This window comes from Peromyscus maniculatus, chromosome 13, assembly GCF_049852395.1.
Source record: "Peromyscus maniculatus bairdii isolate BWxNUB_F1_BW_parent chromosome 13, HU_Pman_BW_mat_3.1, whole genome shotgun sequence".
Taxonomy (NCBI): domain Eukaryota; kingdom Metazoa; phylum Chordata; class Mammalia; order Rodentia; family Cricetidae; genus Peromyscus; species Peromyscus maniculatus.
Window position 1 is genome coordinate 36,768,782 of NC_134864.1, and position 12,962 is coordinate 36,781,743.

A 12,962-nucleotide genomic window follows, 5' to 3' on the forward strand; every position below is an offset into this window, starting at 1 on the left:
AGCGAGGTATGTGCCTCCTCTGTTCTACTGTCTAGGGATAAACCCATAGCAATCTATATGCAAGTTTCTTAAAAGACGCATCCCAAAGATTCCATGGTAGAAAGCTGGAATACAAAACAAGCACCAGTGAAAGAAGAGTGAGCTGGGCGGTGGTGGCACACGCCTTTAATCCAATCACTTGGGAGGCAGAGACAGGCAGATCTCTGTGAGTTCGAGTCCAGCCTGGTCTACAGAGTGAGTTACAGGGTTTCTCTGTAGTTTTGGAGCCTGTCCCAGCCCCTTGGAATCGCTGGATATTTTAAGCACATTCATACTTTTGCCTTTTCCCAGAATAGTTATGGCACTGGCAGCTTTTTTCAGATAGGACCTTCTCACTTAGTATATCACATTAATGTTTTCTATTTTTATGGCTTCATATATCATTTCTTTTAGTGTTGAGTAATATTATAGACATACTATATTTCATCAATTCACCTACTGAAGGCCTTCTTGGTTTTTAAAAAAAAATTATTATTATTTCTACTACTATTACTACTAATTCTACTACTACTACTACTACTACTACTACTAATATTATTATTATTATGTGTGTGTGTGTGTGTGTGTGTGTATGAGTGCCTGTATGTGTGTGTATGTACCATATGTTGGCCTAGTGCCATTGCAAGACAGAAGTGGTTCAGAGTGTGTACTGTTCTTGTGGAGGACTAGAGCTTGGTTACCAGAACCCAGGTCAGAGAGCTCACAACAATGCCTATTACTCCAGCTCCAGTGAATCTGACAACCTCTTCTGGCATCTGTGAGAATTGCACTCACAGGTACACACCAACACATAGAAGAACGCGCGCGCGCGCGCACACACACACACACACACACACACACACACACACACACACACACTTTAATATGAAATAAGTGTTCAAAACAAAAGATCTTACTGGAAAATGGAGTTTGATAATATCTTTGTCAACCTTCACAAAGCTGAAAGGCTGGCAAAGCCCTCCAGCTTCATCAAGCCCCTTTCTTTTACTATCCAGAGGAGCTTGGGATGTTCTATTAAGTCACGCTTGGTCTGAAAGTGTTCTGGGCAAAGATGAGACTAGACCTGGCATTCTAGACCCTTGCAGTCACATGTTCACACTACCACACTACATCTGTTTTCTTACTTGAGTTCTTCAGTTCCTGGATACCGAGTCTTGAGACTGTGGACTTGGTTATGACTTCTCTTGGCCTCGATTCCTAGTATGTGAAGTATGCTAACCGTGCATTTGAAATAAACTAGCCACTGAGATCTGTTGACCATGTGCACCCAAAATAGCCTCGTGCAATAGAATTAATGCTGTGTAAAATTTTCTGTCCTTTAAGGAATGCTTCCCTGCAAACTCTGGAAAACAGTCTCCTTAAAAAATTCCAACTCAGTCATCAGCATTCCAGCTCGAAGAATTCTTTATCTGTTGCTGTTTTCATAGGGCATGAATTAAAATGCACGTAACAACTATGATTTTCCCACACCATTGAGTGGGAACTTAACAAAGTTGGCCCGAGAATAATGATATAACATAATCTAAGCATAATTTTTCCATGAGAATGTCTAGCAACTGTTTAAGGTGTTACATGTGTAAATTAATTAGATGTGTCCACCTAACAGGGAGTCTTCATCCACACCTATAGACAAAGGATAAAGAGATCACTATTTTGAAAATAAAAACTTAGGATGAGATTACGTGGTGAGGGAAATGAGAGGAGCTAGAAATCAGTAACTGAAGAACGAGGAACACAATGAGTAAGCGATGGAGGCAAGGAAAATAGTTCCTATTCCTTGATTGTGAGCTGGAGTTTCTCTGTCCTGTCCTTAGTTCCCACTCGTAGAGTCTAGGATCTCTAATGGACTCACATGAGCTCATCTAGTGCGCATGCTCTGTGCCTCTGCACTGGCCCTACAAGACTATGTCTGTGATGGCAAAGGACAGACAGCATTTCCTCTCCTGTGTTGTCCGTCTCCAGATCATTGGGGGACACGTCCCTTCTACATATCTACAACAGTAGCTACTGGGGAAACCGAGGCTTAGTAGATAACATGGGTATTTGTGTACTCCATAGCTTATTTCTATTGTCACCTAGAGTTGGTGGCAATAGAAGGGATCCTCAGAAAGGTGTCATCACAAAGACAACTGGTGCAAACTGCAGTCGGTTCTTTCTAGGGAAGGGGGATAGTTTTAGACTAGCTTCTCTTATCTCTGGGCTTGACTAGAAGAGCCAGGGAAAGCCACCTCCTTCACAAATCTTGCCAAACACTGCAGGGAAAGGTAGTGGCTTATCGGAAAAGAGAGCTATCACACTCTTTACTGCTTCTTTCCTCTCCTTCTAGAAAGATCTTATGCAAATGCAAGTGAGTGCATAAATACATAGACATAACTATATCTGGGCAATACATGTTCATCTCCCTATATCTCTACTTGATTTTTTTTGTTTCTGTAAATAGGATTGAAGTATCCTTCCCTTTTTCTCTCCTTCCTTCCTTCCTTCCTTCCTTCCTTCCTTCCTTCCTTCCTTCCTTCCTTCCTTCCTTCCTTCTGTCTTTCCATCCTCTCTTCCTCCCTTCCTTCATTCTTCCCCCGACTCCATTCTTTTTTTTATGGTGCTGGGAATCAAACTTAAGGTTTTATGCATATATATGTACATATATATTATGCATGTATACACATAATATGCATGTACACACATGCCTTACTTGTAAGTGTATTCAAAACAGTACATATAAATCCAATTCCCATCCCTAGCTGATTCCTGGCATTCTGCTGTATAGAAGCATAATAATTCTTTTGTGCAAATATTTGTGTTTCTAATTTGGGGTATGTATATATCTACTTAGAAGACCATATTTGTACTTGGTGGGCTAACTAATTGGATATCTAAAATTTTCATTGTCACAACTGAATGATCTTCTAGAAATATTGTACCATTTGGCATATTCACCAGCAACCTGTGTCAGTGACATCATCAGATACCTTATGTTTTAATCAAATCTTTACACATTACAATACTTCTTTTTCAACTAAAATGAATCTCATTGCTCTGATTTGCATTGTATTAACCATGGATGAATAGAACAAAGCTCCTTTCATATATTTATCAGCTACTTATATTTCTTTGATAGTTCTTTCTTGCTCATTTTCCTATTGGGCTGGTCACTTTTTTCTGACTGATGTGCTCAAATTTTCTTTGTATGATGGGAAATCCTGCCTCCTTCTGCTTATCATTTGTCCTCAGTGTTCTTGACCTGGATATCTCTATCTATGTATGCATGTGCATTTGCTTTTCTTATTGGTATTTTACTCTTTTTCTTATGTCTTCTGGATTTTTCTGGAAGCTTTTTAGGATGAGAAAAAAATTAAAACTGGATTTAAGTGTAATTAAATTGTATTTGTTTCTCTGGATTTTAAACCTTGCGTGTTGGCTTCTGTAATCAATGCCAATATTATTTCCTTATGATAAATTTCCAGAGGTTAGCACACCATAGAGATATAGAAGGAAAGCAATTACCTCTTTCTGGAGATGCTGCTAGAACCAAGTAAAGCAAGACTACACCCTGCCCTCCATCAGAGCTGACTTCTCTGTGCTGGCGAGGATACACTTGGGCGGGCTAGAAGTCAAGTCCTTGTTAAGGAGGGACCAGAGAAGATGCTGTCTAAACTAGAACAAAGTTTTATGTGATTCTTTCTAAGAAGGATGGTTTGTTCAGAGATGAGAAACAAAAGGAAACAGTGTCCTTACTCAAGGTGGTAGAAGCTTCTGTCATACTTTGTTTGTATTATAGGAAAATGTACTGTACAGTAACTAGACTATGCAGTCGGATTTATTACTATAGTCTGAGCACATAGCTCAGTTGGTAGAGTACCCTGCCCAGCACTCACAAAGCCCTGAGCAAGCTCCCCAGCACAAAATAAACCTGGTATTCATGCCTGTCACCTTGGCTGTTGAGATGGAGAGGCAGAACAATCAGAAGTTCACAGCCATCCTTGTCTACAAAGGAAGTTTAAAGGTAGCCTGAATTGCATGAGACACTGTATCAAATAAAAAGACATTAATATAAAAATTTTTAATGTGTCTGATTACCCACAGGCAATGCACTTTACTTGTCCATACCCCAGAAATATATTACATAAGTTAAAATCTATATAATAACTATAACAACTACAGGGATACTTTTCATCTTAAAAGATCAATAGAATGGATTCAACCTCCATTTTAACCGAACTGTCAGTTTCACATCTGTATTGGGGTCATGAGTACTGAGAAGAAACCATGTGTGGTTGAGACCTAAGAGATTTTGCTTTGTCCTTCTTTCTTTTTTTTTTTTTTTTTTTGGTTTTTTTTTTTTTTGTTTTTTCGAGACAGGGTTTCTCTGTGTAGCTTTGCGCCTTTCCTGGAACTCACTTGGTAGCCCAGGCTGGCCTCGAACTCACAGAGATCCGCCTGGCTCTGTCTTCCGAGTGCTGGGATTAAAGGCGTGCACCACCACCGCCCGGCAGTCTTTCTTTTTACTTAAGCAGACTCTTCTTAAATAAATCATCCACTTGAAGACATATGCTTTTGACTGTACAAGATGGTGCACGTTGTAGTGCTGTGGGATGGTCTGTATGTCAAATGTGTTGCTCTGATTGGTCAATAAATAAAACACTGTTTGGCCAGTAGCCAGGCAGGAAGTATAGGCGACACTAACAGAGAGGAGAATTGAGAGAACAGGAAGGCGGAGGGAGTCACTACCAGCCGCCTCCATGACAAGCAGCATGTGAAGATGCCGGTAAACCACAAGCCATGTGGCAAGGTATAGATTTATAGAAATGGATTAATTTAAGATATAAGAACAGTTATCAAGAAGCCTGCCACGGCCATACATTTTGTAAGCAATATAAGTCTCTGTGTTTACTTGGTTGGGTCTGAGCGGCTGTGGGACTGGCGGGTGACAGAGATTTGTCCTGACTGTGGGCCAGGCAGGAAAACTCTAGCTACATTGTAGTCTCAACAGTGAGGAAAGGGACAAGGTAGGGGGGATTATGAATTTGAGGCCAACCTTAGCTACATGGCAAGAACCTGTAAGGGAATGAGAATGGGAGGTGGAGGGAGAGGAGAAAGGTAGAGGAAAATAGAAAAAAAAAAAGAAAGAAAGAAAAGCAAAAAGCAGAATTGTGATTCTTAATGCAAACCAAAGACAGAAATAGAAACAACTGGAAGTGGTTGTTCACCAATGGTATGTCAGAGCACATGTCTTGCCTATTTCCAGTTTGACTTGTACACGTTCTTACATATTTTCAAAGATTAATTGCCTACAACAGAGATACCCTCCTAGGTGGCTATAATGGAGAGGTGACTTCTGTCAGGGGCTCATTGATGAACTTAGCCATGTTAGGTGAAGTTATGGGGAGACATGAGGTGCTATATGGAGGGAGGGAAGGGAGAAGGAGAAATTTTCCAGAGGATATAGACCAGCTTTAGAGGCATGTGTGTGAATTATTGTTGTACTGTGTGGTGGGATAGACTATGGGGAGAGAAGTTCCAACAGACCCACCCTCTCTGTCTTAGTTTGAGTTTCTATTGTTGTGCATAAACACCATGACCATGGCAAACTCTTATAAAGGAAAACATTTAGTTGGGGCTGGCTTATGGGTCTGAAGTGTAGTCCATTATTGTCATGGCAGGAAGCATGGCCACATGCAGGCAGATGTGGTGTTAGAGAAGTAGCTGAAAGTTCTACATCTGGATTGGTAGGCAGCAGGAAGAGACAGAAAGCCACTGGGCCTGGCTTGAGTTTCTGAAACCTCAAAGCCCATCCCTAGTGACATACTTTTTCTAACAAGGCCACTCCCTGTAAGTCTGTAGGGGGTGTTTTCATTCAAACTACCACGTCCCCAAAGTCTTCTTTTGCTTCTTCAGTAGGAAAGGCAGAGAACAAAGTGTGAAAACATGAGCTGGCTAGATGGTATTGTAGGTAAAGGCACTTGCTCCCAAACCTGATGACCTGAGTTTGATCCTAGGACCCATGCGTGTAAACAAAGGCTTTTCTCTGTCCTGCCTCCTCCTGCAGCCACTTCCCAAATTATCACACAAAGGCTTATAGTAATTATAAATGTTCTGTCATTAGCTCAGACTTGTTACTAACTCTTACACCTAAATTAACCCATAATTCTTATCTATGTTTAGCCACACGGATCATGGCTTGTTATCTCATTTTCTACATGTCCTGCCTGCATGGTGGCTGGCTGGTGTCTCCTGACTCTGCCCTTCCTCTTCCTGTGTCTTCATTTGGCTTTTCTGTCCAGCCTTATTCTGCCTGGCTATAGGCCAGATCAGCTTTTATGATCAACCAATGAGAGCAACATACATTCACAGCGTACAGAAGGGTCCTCCCCCAGCACGTGTGGTAGAGAGAAAGATCAGACTCCCACAAGTTGTCCTCTGACCTCCACATGGCATGTACACACACACACACACACACACACACACACACACACACACACACACACACAATTAAAAAATTAAAGAAAAAGCCAAAGGGACAGATTCTGAAGGGGAGATAGCCATGTTCCAGGGATTCCAAGTTCCCTGGGTAGGGCATGTTGACTCCTCTCTCTCACCTTCTCTCCATCTTTTTGGTATTATCTCTGGTCCTCATTTTTAACCTCATCCATTAGTTCTAATCCTTTGGCTTGTTTGTCCTTTCTATCTCACTTTCTTCAATATCGATTAAATAACAGCCATATATAGAATTCTTTCTTTTGCTATTTTTTGGTTCAACTTTATTTTTCCTATCCTCAACCTCCTCAAATAAGGACACATAAATAGTGTTAATTCTAACTTGGCTATTCTTCTATTGGCCTCTTTGCATGAGAGAGATTTGTTTTGCCCTGGAGATGGGGTCTTATTAGGCTATCTAGACTGACCTTCAACTCACAATCTTCCTGCCTCAGCCTCCTGAGTGCCAGGAAGATCAAAACTTCCAGCTGGGTCAGAGGCTCCAGTCCTCATCTTCATCAGAGGACAGCTTAGTGGTTCCAACTCTACACCCAGCTGAATCGGCAGCTAGCCTTCCTTTCTTCTGGTCCCGTTCTAGCTTTGTGATGCTGGCCTCACAGCTGGGTTTGACTTATTCCTGAGCCCTACCTATTACGTAAGTTGACGGCCATATATCTAAGTTCTTTTCATATTCCCTTATTCCCAAATCTTGATTGGGATGCTGCACCTAGCTCCCCAGATCTCATAGGACAAGAGGCTACTTCCTTCCAGTAGAGTGGGAGGGATGATTGCTCCTGATTCCAACTGGGATCGGTAGCAGGATGCTATCTTTTCTCATTCTTTGTAGAAAGCAGGTTGTCAGTCCAGTGGCAGCCCTTCTCCCTCATCCATTGTCCAGTTCCAGTTCTCAGGGCATTTACTGAGCTTTCTCAACCCCCTGCTGCTAATCCATTTGTTCCAGGTCATATCACAAGGCACCACAGTGTTGGTTTGTATGTGCTCTGGAGGTCATGTTTTTTCCTTTGAATTAGTAACCTGCATGGACGAGGTGTATGTACACACACACACACACACACACACACACACACACACACACACACACACAGAAAAGTTCTTCTTGTTTCATCTAAGGTCTGAGTAAAACAAGCAACTCAAAGCATTTTCCTGTTTATCCAGTGAAACTAGTCATCCCCGCCAATACTTGACCCATGTGCTGCTAAGATCAGACAGGGCAAACTGGTCATTTTTGCGGAGGTGACAGACTTGAGATGTAGGTAAGAGTATGAGAAGTGAGGTAATAGAGAGGGTGATTTGATGAGTGTTACATTCCAAATCCTTAATGTTTCTCCCAGGTGTTAACTGAGACAACAGGTACTTTAGGAACAAATTACTTTATAAGAGTCCCCCTTTACCAATGAAATTTGGAAATGTATCTACCATGTATCTACCAGAGAACACGTAGTCCCAATAAGGCCAGCTGGCCACCTTGATTCATTTCTGTTACAGTAACAGTGATTTAAAATAACTGTCCATTTGGCCATACACTGCATTCTTTCATAAAGTCAGTTGAGTACCAGTTAGCCATAAGAAGGGCATAGTCTACTGCTGTATTGAAAATGCTGCCATAGAACAAACTGCCAGCTAGTAGACCACAGAAGAATTGTTTCCATCTTTTTATTCCTAACTGACAGAACTTGAGACAAGGATCTCAGACATTTTTATTTGTTTAGGGCAGTCTTTTTTAAAAAACATGGATTTCAAGGAAATAAAACATTTTAAGTTTCTCAGCTTTTAGCAAATTTGGGTCTAGAACCCAGTTCTCCTGCTCTCCTGCTTTGAGCCCCAGAGATCTTCTGCTTTTTATCTGTGTGTTCTCTGGTTTCATCTCAGGAGAATGAAGCAACCTTCCAGAAGATGAGGGTTGTTGTCAACTCTGGCTACACATCAGAATTACCATGGCATCTTGGGAAAAATACATCTGAGATCTAACGCTTACTGATTCTCATTTCAAATTCTCTCAGGTGAACTATGTGCAAGGCTAGTATTCTTTTTTTTTCTTTCTTTTGGGTATGAAACTTTATTGTACGTAAAAGAATATTGCTGCTACTAATGAATGGAGATGACTCAGGCCATAATGGAACTGCTTGGAACATGGCTAACTCTTTGGAAAATGAACAGGTTTAAATCACGGGGAGCCTAATGCCACTCTGACTGATTGGTCAGTCAAAGAGAAGGACTTGTGCCAAACACCAGAGGGCATTTGGGCATCAAGTGACTGCCCTGGGAGTCCACATGCCTCACCTATTGGATCTAGGGCTTCAAGGATGGCACTTCAGAAACAAGCAAAGGGGCTTCCCAAGGTGGTCCAGGCTGGTCTGGAGTCATGGCAACACCACTGTACTCAAGACATCTCATCCGAGGATTTCCACACTATACATGACCTCTGAGCCACCGCAACTGAGTGGAATACAAAACATTACGTCACAGGCTGGGGGAAGAGAAGGCAGCTGGAGTCATGGCACCTTCCAATCCTCGTTGTTCCATGGGGGAGGATGGGGAAGGCTAGACCCAGCCTCTCCTCTCAGCGTACAATGAATTACTTTGATTGATATTAAATCGCAATAGACTAAAAAGCAAACACTGCTCTACGCTGGAGGGAGGGGGGAGTGGAGAAAGAACGAGACCTTGAAGCAGGAAGTGACAGCTGGGGAAGGGTCTGCAGCCGTCCTGCTGGTCACTCGCACTGTTCTTAGTTTTGGTGGCCGCAGGAAGGTCCACGCTTCCCCCCCCCCCCCCCCCCCCCCCCGCCTTTGTATTTGCTGGGATATTTCTCCACCTGTCCACTCCACCATCCTGGCTTTCCTCGAAGTTTTTCCTGCCATCCCCTTTCTTGTTGGGCTTTTTCTCATGTCTCGTTCTCTCCTCCTTGTCATTTTCCTTTCATGCATTTCTTTGGCTTCTCTCTCTCTCTTTCTCTTTCCTTTTAGTTTCCAGCTCAGCAAACAGTTCCACGGTCTGTAGCCTGCCTGTTGGAACATTGCGGGATCATCTTCCTCGACACTTGCAGGCTTCCCTTCCTTTGCTTGTTTTCCCTGCTCTTTAACAGTGTGTGCCACGTTTTCTTTTACTGCCCCGATCACATCCTGATTTAGTAACAACTTCTAAGCTTTGTCCCCAGCTTCAAAATCCTCTTATGTTTTGTCAGCATTATCTTCATTTTTTGTCCAGATGAACCAACATTTTTTTTCAGGATGCAGCTGCAGAAACCTCTTTTTTATTTCATCATCTGTCACTTCAGGATCTGTCTGAAGAACCTCAGAGGGTTTCAGATTAAAGCCAGAGGAATCAGGACGAGTCGATCACTTAGTCTGATTTGTGGACGTTGGAACTGAATCTCTCTTCTCCATTTGTTTCACCTTGCTGTGGTCAGAAGGTCCTAAATCCTCCTCCATGCTGCCTCTGCCCCTGCTCAAAGCTATGCTTTTTCCTGGAGCCACCATTTCCCTGGCCAGCCACCATGTGACCTCAAGGCTAGCATTCTTAAAAACTGCTTTTCACACGATGGCAATTTGTGGCTGGAGTTTAAAAGCCTCTGATATTACTGGTAATTCTGATATTATGTGCATCTCTTTTTTCAGTTCTTAAATCTTACTGGCAGAGACCACAGTCATTCTTAGTGAACTTTGCACCCTTACATTCCCCAATTATTATTTAAAAATAATTTTTTCTTTAAAATTTTTTTTGGGGGACAAGGTATTTCCATGTAGCACTGGCTGTCCTAGAACTCTCTATGTTGACCAGGCTGGCCTCAAATTCTCAGAGATCCACCTGCTTCTGCCTCCTGAACTTTGGGATTAAAGGAATATGCCTCTATGCCTAGTCACTCATTACATTTAATGTTTTAACTACTTCAAAAATAAAGTGAATAAAAGTTTACAAAATCATCTGTGGGTGCTGGGATGACTCTAGGTCAGTAAAGTGTTTTCCTAGCAAGCTTGAAAATTTGAGTGCAGTCCCTCGGTTCAATCCCATATTTTAAAAATTGTCAAGTGTGGAGCATATGCTTTGTCACGGAAGCACTGGGGAGGTGGAGAGAGGTGGCCCCTAGGGCTCACTGACTGACCCAGCCTACTTGACACACTTAGGTCAACAGGAGACACTATCTCACAAAACAAGGTGGGTGGTACCTGAAGAATAAGAATAGGAGGTTGACTTCTGGCTCCCACACGCACTGGAACGCATATGCACACACACACACACACACACACACACACACACACACACACACTCATACACTAAATCTATGACTACCATCCAGCATTAAAGAACTATTCTGCATCCCTCTTTACTATTACCACCTGAAATGAAACTCCAGATGAAGTTGAAACACACCTTTGGGGCTCCTGTTTGGTTTCAGGGTTTTCTCTGTTCTGATGAAAGGACACGGACAGTCATTTCCCTGTGTTCCACACCACTGTCCTTTCCTAAGAACCCAGAGACTAGACTACAATGATGAAAACGACTTTCAGCTACAAGGATCTCCAGGTCTTTGCAGTGAAGGATGCTGCCACTGTGAGACTGAGCACCCCAGCTGGCTGAGGAGTGTAGACATCCCATCCACATTTCAGTAGGAGAAAAGTGGCTTTAGTGAGAAGTTGGAGGAGGTCAGCTTTCACGCTCACAAAATGACTTGGGAATCACAGACCACAGACATGCATGTAGGAATGCAAAAATCCAAGGGCTGAAGCTATGTGGAACTGTTATTTTTCTTGGCTGAGACCGATCATTTTCTTCTTTCTCCCCTAAATTGGGGTTTTAAAATGTTGTTGCTACCACTTATTTCTCTTGGCATGTCCAATGACTGAGTTTCTTTGTTCCCACTGCCTTTTCCGTGGACCCTCTTCAGCTCCCTCTCTTGAGTAAATAATCTAGCTTTTCTGTGGCTTGTGGGGCAGCTTAGCACTCCCTCCTCGGATAATTTTCCCCTTAGGCTCTGGGGTTCTGCCGACCCTGCTCTTAGCGCACGTGCGTTCCTTCTTTCGTCTCTGAAATGAAGAGTGTTTGCTTTTATTGTCGTGCAGTGGACAACTGTCTTTCCCCTGTCTGCTTCCCTAAGCATCTCAAGCTGGACTTCTGTTTTGATTTCACACTCTGTCCTTTTGCAGCCGGCTCGGGCCTCCGCCAAATGTACCAATTCCCTCCACTACCCCCGGTGTGGGGTATGTCTCTGCTGAAGCATGAAGCCCCATGCTTTTGTTTTTGTCGTTAAAAACAAACACATAGATAAACAACCCCAAACGACAACAGTCAAAGATCTCAGTTTTTAGTCTACTTTTAACATTTTTCTATCATTGTGGCCCTTACCACCCCAAATCCACGTGGTTACAAGTAATTTCTTCCGTCTAAGTTTCTCTGTTCGTTGCTTGCTGCATACTCCACAGTGGTTGAATCAATTGTTTTTTTGAGTTGGGGAGGAAGAACAGGTCTGGAGAGATCCCTCGTTCTTCTAGAAAGATATATATCTTTTTTATAGGTTAAGATCAAATACAATGAAACACATGAAGAGGAGGAAGGGGACCATGGGTGTCCCCGCTCCACCCACTTGAGAAACTGTGACCTGGAAAACACAGGGACTGCCAAACTATTCTGAGGAGTGGTCTGCTTTCTTTTCAAAGCCTTCTGAGTTTTAACATTAGAGCTTCTCCCTGTGAGCTGTAGTCTGGAGGTCGTGGCTGTGTATTGAACGGGGAGAAAGCAAACCCGCTTTGTAGGGGAAGGGGCATCTGTTATCCTAATGGCTAAGAAGTGCTCACTACCTAGGGGGTGAGGGGAGAGCAGAGCTCCGCCCACCCAGGCAGCTTCTCCCCATCTGCAAGGGCAAGAGAGCTGTTAGCTAATGGGATGAGATTATGAGTGGAGTCCCCGGCTCTTCCCATGTGTGTCTGCCTCACCACCAGTCCTGAAACACAACCCAGGATGCTAAATTGGGTTGATGCTTAATGAGCCTGGCTGCATCATGGGCTCCAGCAGAGGGACGTGGTGGCTGGGATTGGGGATCGTGGCCATATTGCTTTATGCTCTTCAATCTTACTTTAAATTCCAACGTTCAAAATAGCTTACAAATGCCGTATAGTCATTAATGCTGTTTTCCTTTTAAAAATTTCCATTGCATACTAATGAGCAGCTTAATGCTAACAGAAGCTGTGTCTCCACGCGAGCTGAAGTTTGCCATATGTCGAACTCCCGTTTCACACGAGCTCTAAGTCTGCAGAATGCAAAGTTGCCACAAATATCCAAGTGCAGAGTTGGGTCCCATATACAAGTATGTGAGTGAAGAATTTGGCTCATGCATATACTCTTGGAAAAAAAATTTTCCCATAGTTTTCTTTTCTCTGAGGTATTGAATGGGCCAATACGTGTCCTCATGTTTCAAACATTTCAGCCCCCTTGAA

The 12,962-nt window shown here is 42.8% G+C and overlaps 1 pseudogene; it reads right to left on the bottom strand.

The window, feature by feature from the left end:
- Positions 1-10,010, bottom strand: part of LOC121822147 (dnaJ homolog subfamily C member 8 pseudogene) — a 32,301-nt pseudogene extending 22,291 nt beyond the window's left edge.
- Positions 10,011-12,962: the final 2,952 nt, after the last annotated feature.